The 12,477-nt window shown below is 46.6% G+C and overlaps 1 protein-coding gene across 1 annotated transcript in view; it reads left to right on the top strand.

Annotated features, from left to right (window-relative positions):
* Positions 1-12,477, top strand: part of GRK5 (G protein-coupled receptor kinase 5) — a 263,650-nt gene that overhangs the window by 164,462 nt on the left and 86,711 nt on the right. The window lies entirely within an intron of this gene.

Raw genomic sequence — 12,477 nt, 5'->3', positions numbered from 1 at the left:
CTTAGTTTCCCAAGTGCTTAACACAGAGTCCTGTACCCAGCAGGTGCCCAATAAGTGCTTTTGATTATTAATCGAGCAGGGAGCAGCTACGATCTTAGGTCTCCCAACTTCTTGTAGGTACAAGGGAAGGGGAGTGAATGAATGAATTGAATGAATGAGTGAATGAATGAATGAAAAGCTTCCACTGTGCCCTCCTCGGTGGCCTAAAGCAACCTGTGTTATCCCCAGGTTCCAGACAAATGAAGATATTGCACTGTACTCTCCCAAGCACTTAGAACAGTATCTTGCAGATATTAAGTACTCAATAAATACCATGGATTGATCGATTCAAACAAGTCATCTAGTTTTCTTTCCCAACAAGACCAGTTCAATGCAGTACCCCCTCTCAAATATCCTTATCTAGTCTCTGTCTCATGTTCTTCCTTCCCGCATGGCAGTTTGGACTCCTTCTGCCTGCCTCAACTTTGAGTGCTTTGTGTGGGGAGCCAGTGACCTTTTTAAGCGTCTGATCTAATTCCTTTGAATACATGGGACAGGCAAGAGCCATTTTGTATGTCCAGGAGGGAAAAGCCCAGCAGAATTGTGGAATGTACTTGTGGTCTGTTTGTCTAATGTGCCATATGCCATTTTTTAATCGTGCAAAAATATCTTCCTTCAAGAAATATGAACCCAGTCAGCTGTTGCTAACCAAATACCAAATGTTTCCCTTTTTTCTGCATCTACGAGGTGGGTTTTGAAGAACTGCCATCGTGTCTCCATAATATCTTGGCCAGAAAACCTTAGAGATCTTTTTCCTTAAAGTGAACACCTGATTTCCTCTTCCTTGGATGGGTTTTTAAGAGAGAGAGATCTTGGAGTTCGGATGTCGTGTTCATTGCTTTGAATAAGGCTCATGAAAAACTTTTCAAAATCTGAGCAAAAGCCTGTAATCTTTGCCACCTCTGACTTATTTCCATGGTGTCTTCAAGTGACCTGTCCTGTGGTGACAGTCAGAGTGGCAGTTAGAAGAGATATTTAATCCCCGAATTGCTTTAGTTCCCCTCCATCACGATAAACATATGGTTTCATTTTCAAGAGCTCAAGGGTTTAACATTTCCATTTCCTCAGGAAACTCATTTCTTTTTTGTTGTTTTTTTGCGGGGGGGGGCGGTTTCTTGCTTTTATGCTTGAAATCGAACTTGCATTTTTATTGGATGGCATTCAAAGAGGGAATGGAAACTACCCTCAACAGGTTTTGTTCTCCATCCCGTGGCTCACCCCAGCCTCTTCTTCCATATCCCCCCTACACACTCCTCGTCTCCCCTCCCCACCCACTCCTTGCCTTCCCTCAACTCTTCTCCTGTCACATCTCCGTCTCCCCTCCTTTTACCTCCCCTCGACTTCTGTCCCTTCACCTTCCTTCGCCTCCCCTCAACTCCCTTCCCTTCTTCTTCCCTTACTTCCCCCCCTTTGCCTCCCCTCAACTCCCCTCCCTTCATCTCACTTTCCCTCACCTCCCCTCCCTTCGCCCACCCTCGACTTCCCTCCCTTCGCCTTCCCTTGCCTTCCCCCTTGCCTTCCCTCACCTCCCTCCTTTGCTTCCCCTCAACTCCCCTCCCTTCACCTTCCCTCGCCTCTTCTCACCTCCCCTGCTTTCTACTCCCCTCAACTCCCTTCCCTTTGCCTTCCCTCCCGTCACCTTCCCTCCTTTCGTTTCCCCTCGCCTTCCACCCTTTGCCTTCCCTCTTTGCCTCCCTTCGCCTCCCCTCGACTCCCCTGCCTGCACCTTCCCTCTCCTCCCCTCCTTTGCCTCATCTTGACTCTCCTCCCCTGGCCACTGGCCTCCTTTGGCCTTCCCTCGCCTCCCTCCTTTGCCTCCTGTCGACTTCCCTTTCCTCTCCTCTCCTCCCAGTGCACTCCCTGGGGATGTAGAGATGTGGATCTGAACTGCCTTGCGGATCCTCAGGATTGGGGTGCAGTTAGGGCACCCACTGCCTCTGCGGCCCATTTGCTGTTGGGATTGCTCAGGGTTGCCCGCCCCCGCCTCTGACCGTGTGTGCTGGGCTTAAATAGAGAAAATATGGTTGGCTTGCTGGGACTGACGGAGTGCACATACCATGAGAGCCTAATTAAGAAAATATGTCCCCATTTCATGTCACTCGAAAGGAATGAAAACAGTGACGACATTTATTTATCTAGCCTATCAATAAAATCTCAGTTCTCAAACTTACTGAGGACTGCGTAATTGGCTCCAGAATGTTAGCATCTGACAGCTGTTGGCTTATCGCTTAAATAAAGCCATGGTTTCTGGCTGTTTTTAAGTGGACAGGTAACCACCACTCCAGACAACCGCCACATGTGGCATTAATTATGGTTTGCCTCCACAAACACATATACACACACACACATATTTTCTCTGGTCTCTCTCCGTCTCTTTCTCTTGCTCTCTTCACCCCCCACCTCCCCCCACCTCTCTCCCCAAGGGAGAGTTCTGCTAAAGATCTGTAGCAGAGGGCTTAGGATAGCTCAGGTATTTCCTCAGAAGCAAGTTATGTCGAAGAAAGATGGTCACGCCGGGGTTGTGTGAACTGCAGCTCTTTCTTCTTGCCACCACTGTGGACCCGACAGATGAGAATTTCTTCTGCCAATGTCTTAACTCGGGGCCTCGGAGCCTAACAACAAAAACAACCGAAGTTCAGCCTCGGGCGTGTTTGCGAACACAGTGTCAAGAATAAGCAGATGAAGTACAGGGTTTCCAAACAATCGATCTGCCAACCTCTAGCTGTTCTTAGCAGACAACTCTTCCACCCCCATCCTTTCGTTGGCACTGTTCTCCTGCCTTGGGATTCACCCTCTCTCCGTATCCAACGGGCCTCAGCTCTGCCCTCACTAGCTCCTTATGGGCTGGGAGTGTACTGTTGTGTCGTACTCTCCCAAGCGCTTAGTACAGTACTCTGCGCTCAGGAAGCACTCAGTAAATACCATCGACTGATCGATTGAGTCAAAGCTTCCCTGAAATCTCACTTCCTCCCACAAAGGTCCTCCCATTAATCTCCCAGAACTTCCCCCATTTTCTAAAATCCCAACGGTCAACTCTAGTACTCATTTATTTATTTATTTATTTATTTATACCCATCTAAGCACTTTTTATTCACTTGAACATTTAATTATTTCAACTACTCTAAAGATAAATGTTTTACAAACGTCTCCCTTGACAGAGTGTAAGCTTCTGTGGGCAAGGAATGTGTCACTTATTTTATTTTGAAGTCCCCAAGCACCAAATATAGTTCAAATACTACTATATAGTGTGTGTTTGTGTGTGTTTGCATCTTATGTGCACGGGCAGAGTGTTATCAATGAATTGGTGCCTCTGGACTGTAAACTCGTCATGGACAGTGAACGTATCTGCTAATTCTGTTGTATTGTACTCTCCCAAGAGCTTAGTACGGTGTCCTGCACATAGTGAGTGCTTAATAACTACCATTGATGGATTGATCTAAGGTCCGTAATGCACCGTGTTAGTTTATTAGCAAAGAAGGTTTCTGTTTTTAAATGCGAATAGGCAATATACTGACTTATGTTTTAAAATTCTAGGTGCGAGTTACCATGGATGCTAGATTTACAAGGTTATTCAGTATTGTGGTTTTTATGTGCTATATTTCTGTAGGTACAGAATGAATCATCCAATCTGAGCTATAAAATTCTTCTGGGAATCACTGCGTAGACAGTGTCATTTTCCAGAGTCCCTCGAACACCCCCTCTCATGTCATCCCAACAGCTACCCTCAGCACCTCGATTTATTGACTTGATTTATTCATTTATTCATTTTTCCATAGTCTTCCTAATGCCAGTCATATCTGTTTGTCCCTGGACACGTGCCGAACACCTACAGTTTTCCATCTGTCTGCCTTCCCCATGAGATATAAACTTCTCATGGACTTTTACTTTAGCCATATATGTCCAGGTGCTCAGTACAGTATAGTGAGTAGCTCATTCAGTGTTCTGTCCCTGTAGATAATAATAATAATAACAATAATAATAATAAAATAGTGGTATTTGTTAAATGCTTACTATGTGCCAGGCACTGTACTATGCACCGGGATAGATAACAAGCTAATTGGGTTGGACACAGTCCATGTCCCAGATGGGGCTAACAGTCTTTCCCAATTTTACAGATGAGATCATTGAGGCACAGAAAAGTGAAGTGACTTGCCCAAGGTCACACAGCAGACAGCTGGCAGAGCTGGGATTAGAATCCACGTGATTCTGGTTGACTGAGATTGGGTACCGAAAATTGTTAAAGGGCATAAATTCATCTGATTCTCTATCGCTACCCGATAGGGGACCAAGCAGTTGAAAACCAAAGTGTCACGGGTGAAAACCGCAATTGGCCACCCGAGGCTTGACCTGTACTATCCCTGTCTGCTGACCTGCAGGCCTTGGCCTAAGGCATTTAGGGAGTTGAGCAGGGAGGTGAAGATGGGCTTGGTGAGAGTGGGAGGGACAGAGTTTCTGTAAACCATCTGCTCTTCCTCCCGTGGTATTTGTTATGCGCTTACTATGTGTCAAGCACTGAACTAAGCACTGGAGTAGATACAAGATAGGTCGCACATGGGGGCTCACAATCCAAATAGGAGAGAGAGCAGTATCGAATCTCCGTTTTGCAGATGAGGGAACTGAGGCACAGAGAAGATAAATGACTCACCCAAGGTCACAGAGCTGGTACAGAGTGGACACAAGATTAAAAACCAGATCCTGTGACTGCCAGGTCTGGTCTCTATCTGCTGGACCGTGCCGCTTCTCATCAGTCTGCAGGTAAACTATACCAAGCAGTAATAAAAAAACACACTCCCTGTCCACAATGAGCTTACAGTCTTTTGTGGGGGGACAGACATTAATATAAATACATAAATTACTGCCTCAAGTCACACAGGAGACAAGTGCCAGAGCCAGGATTAGGACTCAGGTCCTTCTAACTCCCAGACCTGTGCTGTATCCACTAGGCCATGCTGCTTCTCTGCTGTCCTCTCCACTGAAACAGCTTGCTTCCTCTTATTTGTCAATTATTATTATTATCGATCATATTATTGAGCTCTTACTGTGTGCAAAGCGCCATACTAAGTACTTAATTCCAACAGACTCAACTCCATTTTAGTCCTCCTTGAGTCCCATTCTCCGGAATCACTTGGTGACTCTGACACAGTCCTTTCTGGCCACTCCACATCCAGCAGACCAGTGCTCTCCCCATCTTCATTCATTCAATCAGTCATATTTACGGAGCACTTACTTTGTGCAGAGCACTGTACTAAGCGCTTTGGGAGAGTACAATACAACAGTAAACAGACACTTTCCCCTGCCCACAACGAGCCGACATTCTAGACAGGGGAGACAGACGTCAATATAATTTGATTCTATTTATTTGCTATCGTTTTAATGAGATGTTCATCCCCTTGATTCTATTTATTGCTATTGTCCTTGTCTGTCCGTCTCCCCCGATTAGACCGTAAGCCCGTCACGGGGCAGGGACTGTCTCTATCTGTTACCGATTTGTACATTCCAAGCTCTTAGTACAGTGCTCTGCACGTAGTAAGCGCTCAATGAATACTGTTGAATGAAGGAATAGAAATAAATAAATTACAGCTATGCCCTTCTGAAGACACATCTCCAGGAGGCCTTCCCCGATTAATAGCTCAGTTCCCCACCTTACCCCCTCCTCCCCTCCCAACCGCCACTTCACCACTTCTGCAACACCTAACTTCACATTCATTCATTCATTCACTCGTATTTATTGAGTGCTTACTATGTGCAGAGCACTATACTAAGCGTTTGGATTGTACAATTTCCAACAGATAGAGACAATCCCTGCCCAACAACGGGCTCTTAGTCTAAAACGGGGAGACAGACGGCAGAACCAAGCAAGTAGTCACACTCCACCATGCCCCCTCCAACCGTATCTCACTGCTTTCCTACCACGATCCGGCCTGCGCACTTCGCTCCTCTAATGCCAACCTACTCACCGTACCTTGATCTTGTCTATCTCGTCACCGACCCCTGTCCCACATCCTGCCTCTGGCCTGAAAGCCCCTCCCCCTTCATATCTGACAGATCATCACTCTCCCCACCTTCAAAACCTTATTAAAAGCACATCTCCTCCAAGAGGCCTTCCCCAACTAAACCCTCATTTCCTCTCCTCCCACCCTTGTGCTTGGATTTGGACCCTTTATTCACCTCATCTTCAGCCGCACAGCACTTGTGTACGTATCCACAATTTATTCATCTTAATAACTGTCTCTCCCTCTAAACTCTAAGCTTGCGGGCAGGGAACATGTCTGTTATATCACACTCTCCCACGTTCTTAGTACTAAGCACAGTGCTCCGCACACACAAACTGTTCAATAAATACGATTGATTGATTTACCTAAGCACTTGAGGACTCAGCCTGCCCACCCCCCCCATAGTTCTAACATGAGGGTGGGCTCAGTGGCCCCCTCCCCCGCATTCCCACTTCCCAGGGCTGACCAGATCTGCTTCTGTCCTCATCACTGACACTAATTTGTGTTTTTGAGGGCACGGTAATGGTCTGGCCTTGCTCCAGCATTGATAAATGATCTGCTGGTGGTGGCCAGAAGAAGCAAACGTGATGCCAAGCAAGGGGGCTTGAAATTTAGGCCAGAGCATTTAACTACCATAGCTAAAGGAAGGCCACAAAACACAACAGAAAACACAGTTCTTGAGCATTTCCCCTACCCTTGAATCAAGTAGTGGGGCTGTTTACTTAAAAACCTAACTCCACTCCACCGTTGAGCAAGAATCCGTGCCTTGATCCAAACTGAATCCACATAATTTGGCTAATCCTGTGATGGGAGCCATTTTGCAGCTGTTTCCGCAGCTCTTTCACCCTAGGCGGGACTCTTGCCTGTCCTATCAAAGTCTAGAGTGTATTTAAGCTCGTTGTGGGGAGGGTATGTGTCTATTATACTGTACGCACTTAGTACAGTGCTTTGCACACAATAAGCGCTCAATAAATACTATTGAATGAATACATGAATGAATATTAGCAGCTGAAGACCTGCCGCAACTGTTATCACCTCCACCTAGGAACTTTTCTTTACTAATGATTGGAAGCTAATGACAGCTCCTCCGTCTATGTTTCAGTTAGTTATACAGAGCTAATAATTCAGCAGCAAATGTGTCTTTTTACTGTGTAACTAAAAGAAATTAGCAAAACAAGTTGAGAAGCAGCATGGTCTAATGGATAGAGCACAAGCCTGGGAGTCTGAAGGATCTGGGTTCTAATCCTGGCTCTGCCACTTGTCTGCTCTATGACCTTAAGCAAGACACTTCCCTTTTCCGCACCTCAGTTACCCCGGCTGTTAAATGGGGATGAAGACTGTGAGCCCTATGTGGGACAGGGACTACATCCTACCTGATTACCTTGTACTTACCCCAGCGCTTAGTGCGGTGCATGATGCGCAAAGAAAGACTTAACAAATACCATGAGAAAACAAACAAAAAAGACACAATGTTTGATTCCATCTACCAGATTTCAGAAAGTGTGTGTGTTTGTGTGTGGATACCTACCCTCCAAGCATGAGAGAGGGAGGGAGTCCATCCATCCTGGTGGATACGTAATTTGCACCACAACACAAACAAAGCGTTAGAGATTTGTTTTTTGTTTGGAGCCCAGCAGAGCCGCTAGATTTATACCACGGTCCAAGGTTCAGTTTGAAGGACCGATTTCTTTTTCGCGGTTCAAAATGCCTCTCTTCTCTATTCACTGTTTTGGAAGAACTCTTCTCTGGGTTAAAACAGTAGTTCATCTACTTTGACAGCGTCTTTCAAATCGGCGTGTTAGAGGTTTTCTCAAAAGACCTGGAATTTGGCTTTCTAGTTATTTTTTTTCCAGCAAATCCTGTGTTTTGATTTAATCTCAGCAACCTCTGTCGGGTTCCAGGTTTCTGTTTTTCTCTCGCCGCATCCTTAAGTATCCTCTGGAAGAATCGCTGGGAATCTTCACTCGTACTGTGTCATTTTTAGTGTTCACAGCTAACTTCAGTTACTACTAATTCTCAGTATTCTGCATAAATGGAGAGGGGAGGTGACTATCCCGCCTCACCCCATCCACCAACCAGGAATTTAGAAATTTGCCACAGATAGGCCACACAGTAGATAAAATCTCTAGAAGATAATCCTACGGGACCACATTCACAGATAAAGCCGGTTTGTCTTTCTTTCAACCATATTACCTTGCATCTACCCCAGCGCTTAGAACAGTGGATGGCCCGTATAGTAAGCACTTAACAAATTCCACAATTATCCTTATGAACACAGTGATCATTAATTAGACTGCCTGGATAGGCCGAGTTTCCTCTGCAAAAATGTGACAACACCTCTGAAATGGAACTATTGGAATGCTGACAAATTGTGTGGGTTTCACATGCCTATTTTGTGTGTTTGTGTGTTTGAAACCGAGTTGTTTCCATATTAACAGTGCCTGACATATGGCGAGAAGAAAATCTGTCAGAAGAACTCTTAAGGAAACACAATCTGGTCCATGGAATTTCATACTTGGTTTTTGGAAATTGGAAAAAATACATCTTGAATCACATAAACCACACATGACCTTCTTTTTTAATTGAATGAAATTGAAATGATTGAGTTAATTTGCCTTGGTTCTACATTAGTCATAGAAAAAACCAAATCACTGCCAAAGGGGTGCCTTTTTATGGGCTCCTATTACAGGGAGGAGCTTTATTAGCTCCTGTTAGAATTGAATAATATTTTGTATCCATTTTAAATCACAGTTTCCTAACTGTAAGGCAGTCATTTCTCATACGCACGGATTATTTTCGGGGAATGGACTGACAGAGTTAGGTTAGCGTTATAGCTCGTTTGGGTAATTCAGGCCTCCAGAAACCGTTAGTGAGGACAGGAATTTTTGTGGAGCCTTCGGCTGACTCCGACCCCCTGCTTTGGCAGGGCCCGAGGTGTGCAAAACCTCGACTCCCTCGTCGGAACAGAAGTCACGATGCCGCTCTCAGAAGGGCAGGGCTTCTCCCTCCCAGAGTTAAGGCTTGCACTCAGCGGTCATCCCCGGTTGAAACCCCCAACGTCGGCATAGTGGCTAGAGCACGGGGCTGGGAGTCAGGAGGTCATGGGTTCTAATGCCGGCTCGGCCACGTGTCTGCTGTGTGACCTGGGGCAGGTCACTTCACTTCCTTGACTCATCCCTCTCGTTCACCCCACACATCCTATCCGTTACCAAGACCTGCGGTTTCACCTCTACAATATCGCCAAGATCCGCCCTTTCCTCTCCACCCAAACGGCTACCTTACTGTTACGGGCTCTCGTTATATCCCGGCTAGACTACTGTGTCAGCCTTCTCTCCGACCTCCCTTCCTCCTCTCTCGCCCCGCTCCGGTCTATTCTTCACTCCGCTGCCCGGCTCATCTTCCCGTAGAAACGATCTGGGCATGTCACTCCCCTTCTTAAACAACTCCAGTGGTTGCCTATCGACCTCCGCTCCAAACAAAAACTCCTCACTCTAGGCTTCAAGGCTCTCCATCACCTTGCCCCTTCCTACCTCTCCTCCCTTCTCTCTTTCTACCGCCCACCCCGCACGCTCCGCTCCTCCGCCGCCCACCTCCTCGCCGTCCCTCGGTCTCGCCCATCCCGCCGTCGACCCCTGGGTCACGTCCTCCCGCGGTCCCGGAACGCCCTCCCTCCTCACCTCCGCCAAACTGATTCTCTTTCCCTCTTCAAAACCTTACTTAAAAATCACCTCCTCCAAGAGGCCTTCCCAGACTGAGCTCCTCTTCCCCCTCTACTCCCTCTGCCATCCCCCCTTTACCTCTCCGCAGCTAAAGCCTCATTTTCCCCTTTTCCCTCTGCTCCTCCACCTCTCCCTTCCCATCCCCACAGCACTGTACTCGTCCGCTCAACTGTATATATTTTCGTTACCCGATTTATTTTGTTAATGAATTGTACATCGCCTCGATTCTATTTAGTTGCCATTGTTTTTACGAGATGTTCTTCCCCTTGACGCTGTTTAGTGCCATTGTTCTTGTCTGTCCGTCTCCCCCGATTAGACTGTAAGCCCGTCGAACGGCAGGGACCGTCTCTATCTGTTGCCGACTTGTTCATCCCAAGCGCTTAGTACAGTGCTCCGCACATAGTAAGCGCTCAATAAATACTATTGAATGAATGAATGAATTCTCTGGGCCTCAGTTCTCTCATCTGTAAAATGGGGGTTGAGACCGTGAGCGCCACGTGGGACAAGGACTGTGTCCAACCCGATTTGTTTGTATCCACCCCAGCGTGCTTAGTACAGCGCTGGCACATAGTAAGCGCTTAACAAATACCACAATTATTATTATTATTCTCTCAGAACCTGCCCTCAACCTGGGGAAAACCACCATCGTTTAACAAATGAAAAGAAAGAAAAACACACACACACGATCACAAGATAGCCCCCCCCCCCCCCCCCCCCCCCCCCGCCTCAAAGATCTCCAGTGGTTGCCTATCAACCTCCATATCAAACAGAAACTCCTCTCTATTGGCTTCAAAGCTCTCCATCACCTTGCCCCTTCTTACCTCACCTCCCTTCTCTCCTTCTATTTCCCAGCCCGCACACTCCACTCTTCCGTGCTGTGCCTCGTTCTCACTGTGCCTCGTTCTCGCCTGTCCCGCCGCAGACCCCTGGCCCACGTCCTACCTCTGGCCTGGAACACCCTTCCTCCTCAAATCCTCCAAACAATCGCTCCTCCCCCCTTCAAAGCCCTACCGAAGGTGCACCTCCTCCAAGTGGCCTTCTGAGACTAAGCCCCGTTTTCCTCAGCTTCCCCTCCCTTCTGCATCACTCCCTCAACTCACCTCCTTTGCTCTCCTCCCCGCCTCCCACAGCACTTTATGTATATATCTATACTTCTATTTATTTATATTGATGCTTTTTTACTTGTTTTGATGTCAATCTCCCCCATTCTAGACTGTGAGCCCGTTGTGGGCAGAGATTGTTTCTGTTGCTGCATTGCATTTTCCAAGTACGTAGTACAGTGCTCTTTGCACAGTAAGCACTTAGTAAATGCGATCGAATGAATAGAATCCGTGTCATCCATGGAAATGAGACTACATGCATGTATCTGTGAGTGTCCATGTGTTGGTAAGCTATTTTACACACACACACGCACACAATGATTCTTCAGGTCTGAAGCTATTTTTGATAGTGAGGTTTTATCACTGTATGTGAATATGGCTAAAAAACGATGGGTAACTATAAATTCCTTTTGCATTATGTGCATCTAAAGATTATTCTTTATAATATTTGCTATTATGCATTCGCTATTAACAGTGTGGCCATCTGAAAGCCTCTATTGTAGAGAGTCACCTTAGTCATTTGGGTGTTCACCAAGTTATTCATTCATTCAATCCTATTTATTGAGTACTTACTGTGTGTAGAGCACTGTACTGAGCGCTTGGGAAGTACAGGTCCTCAACAGACAGAGACAATCCCTGCCCACAATGGGCTCACAGTCTAGAAGGGGGGAGACAGACATCAAAACAAGTAAACAGGCATCAGTAGCATCATTATAAATAGATACAATTAAAGATATATGTGGTTCAGTGGCAAGAGCCTGGGCTTAGGAGTCCGAGGTCATGGGTTCGACTCCCGGCTCTGCCACTTGTCAGCTGTGTGACTGTCGGCAAGTCACTTCACTTCTCCGTGCCTCAGTTACCTCATCTGTAAAATGGGGATTAACTCTGAGCCTCACGTGGGACAACCTGATTACTCTTATCTAGCCCAGCGCTTAGAACAGTGCTCTGCACATAGTAAGCGCTTAACAAATACCAACACTATCATGAAGAAAAATTAATAGAATTATAATTATAAATATTTACTAATAGAAAAAATTATATATTAATAAATATATAATATATCTACACAGGTGCTGAAGGGTGGGGATGGGGGTAGAGTAGAGGGAGCGAGTCGGGGCGATGGGGAAGGGAGGAGGAGCGGAGGAAAAGGGGGGCTGAGTCTAGGAAGGCCTCCTGGAGGAGGTGAGCTTTCAGTAGGGCTTTGAAGGGGGGAAGTGTGCTAATTTGGTGGATTTGAGGAGGGAGGGCGTTCCAGGCCAGAGGTAGGACGTGGGCCGGGGTCGACGGCGGGACAGGCAAGAACGAGGCACGGCGAGAAGGTTAATACCAGAGGAGTGGAGACTGCGGGCCGGGATGTAGAAGATTAGATAGTCCTACCATCATAATTAATATGCAGTCCGTGCCTATTGGTTGCTGTTCATTGAACCGCCCACGTGGGAACCTATAATAGGAGTAGGAGACATGGACCCTCCCCTCCAGGAGCTTACAATAAGGTCCGGGAGACAAGCTGTGCAAATTGAGTAACTACAATAGGAAGCAGAGGAAAACGTGCATGTCTGGTGAAAGCCAAAGGAGACCAAAGAGGAGTAAATAATTGGAATAAATAAACCAATATACTTACACGTG

This window comes from Ornithorhynchus anatinus, chromosome 16 (genome assembly GCF_004115215.2).
Source record: "Ornithorhynchus anatinus isolate Pmale09 chromosome 16, mOrnAna1.pri.v4, whole genome shotgun sequence".
Lineage (NCBI taxonomy): Eukaryota > Metazoa > Chordata > Mammalia > Monotremata > Ornithorhynchidae > Ornithorhynchus > Ornithorhynchus anatinus.
The sequence above is the reverse complement of the archived record's forward strand: the minus strand, read 5'-3'. Positions and strand labels throughout refer to the sequence as shown.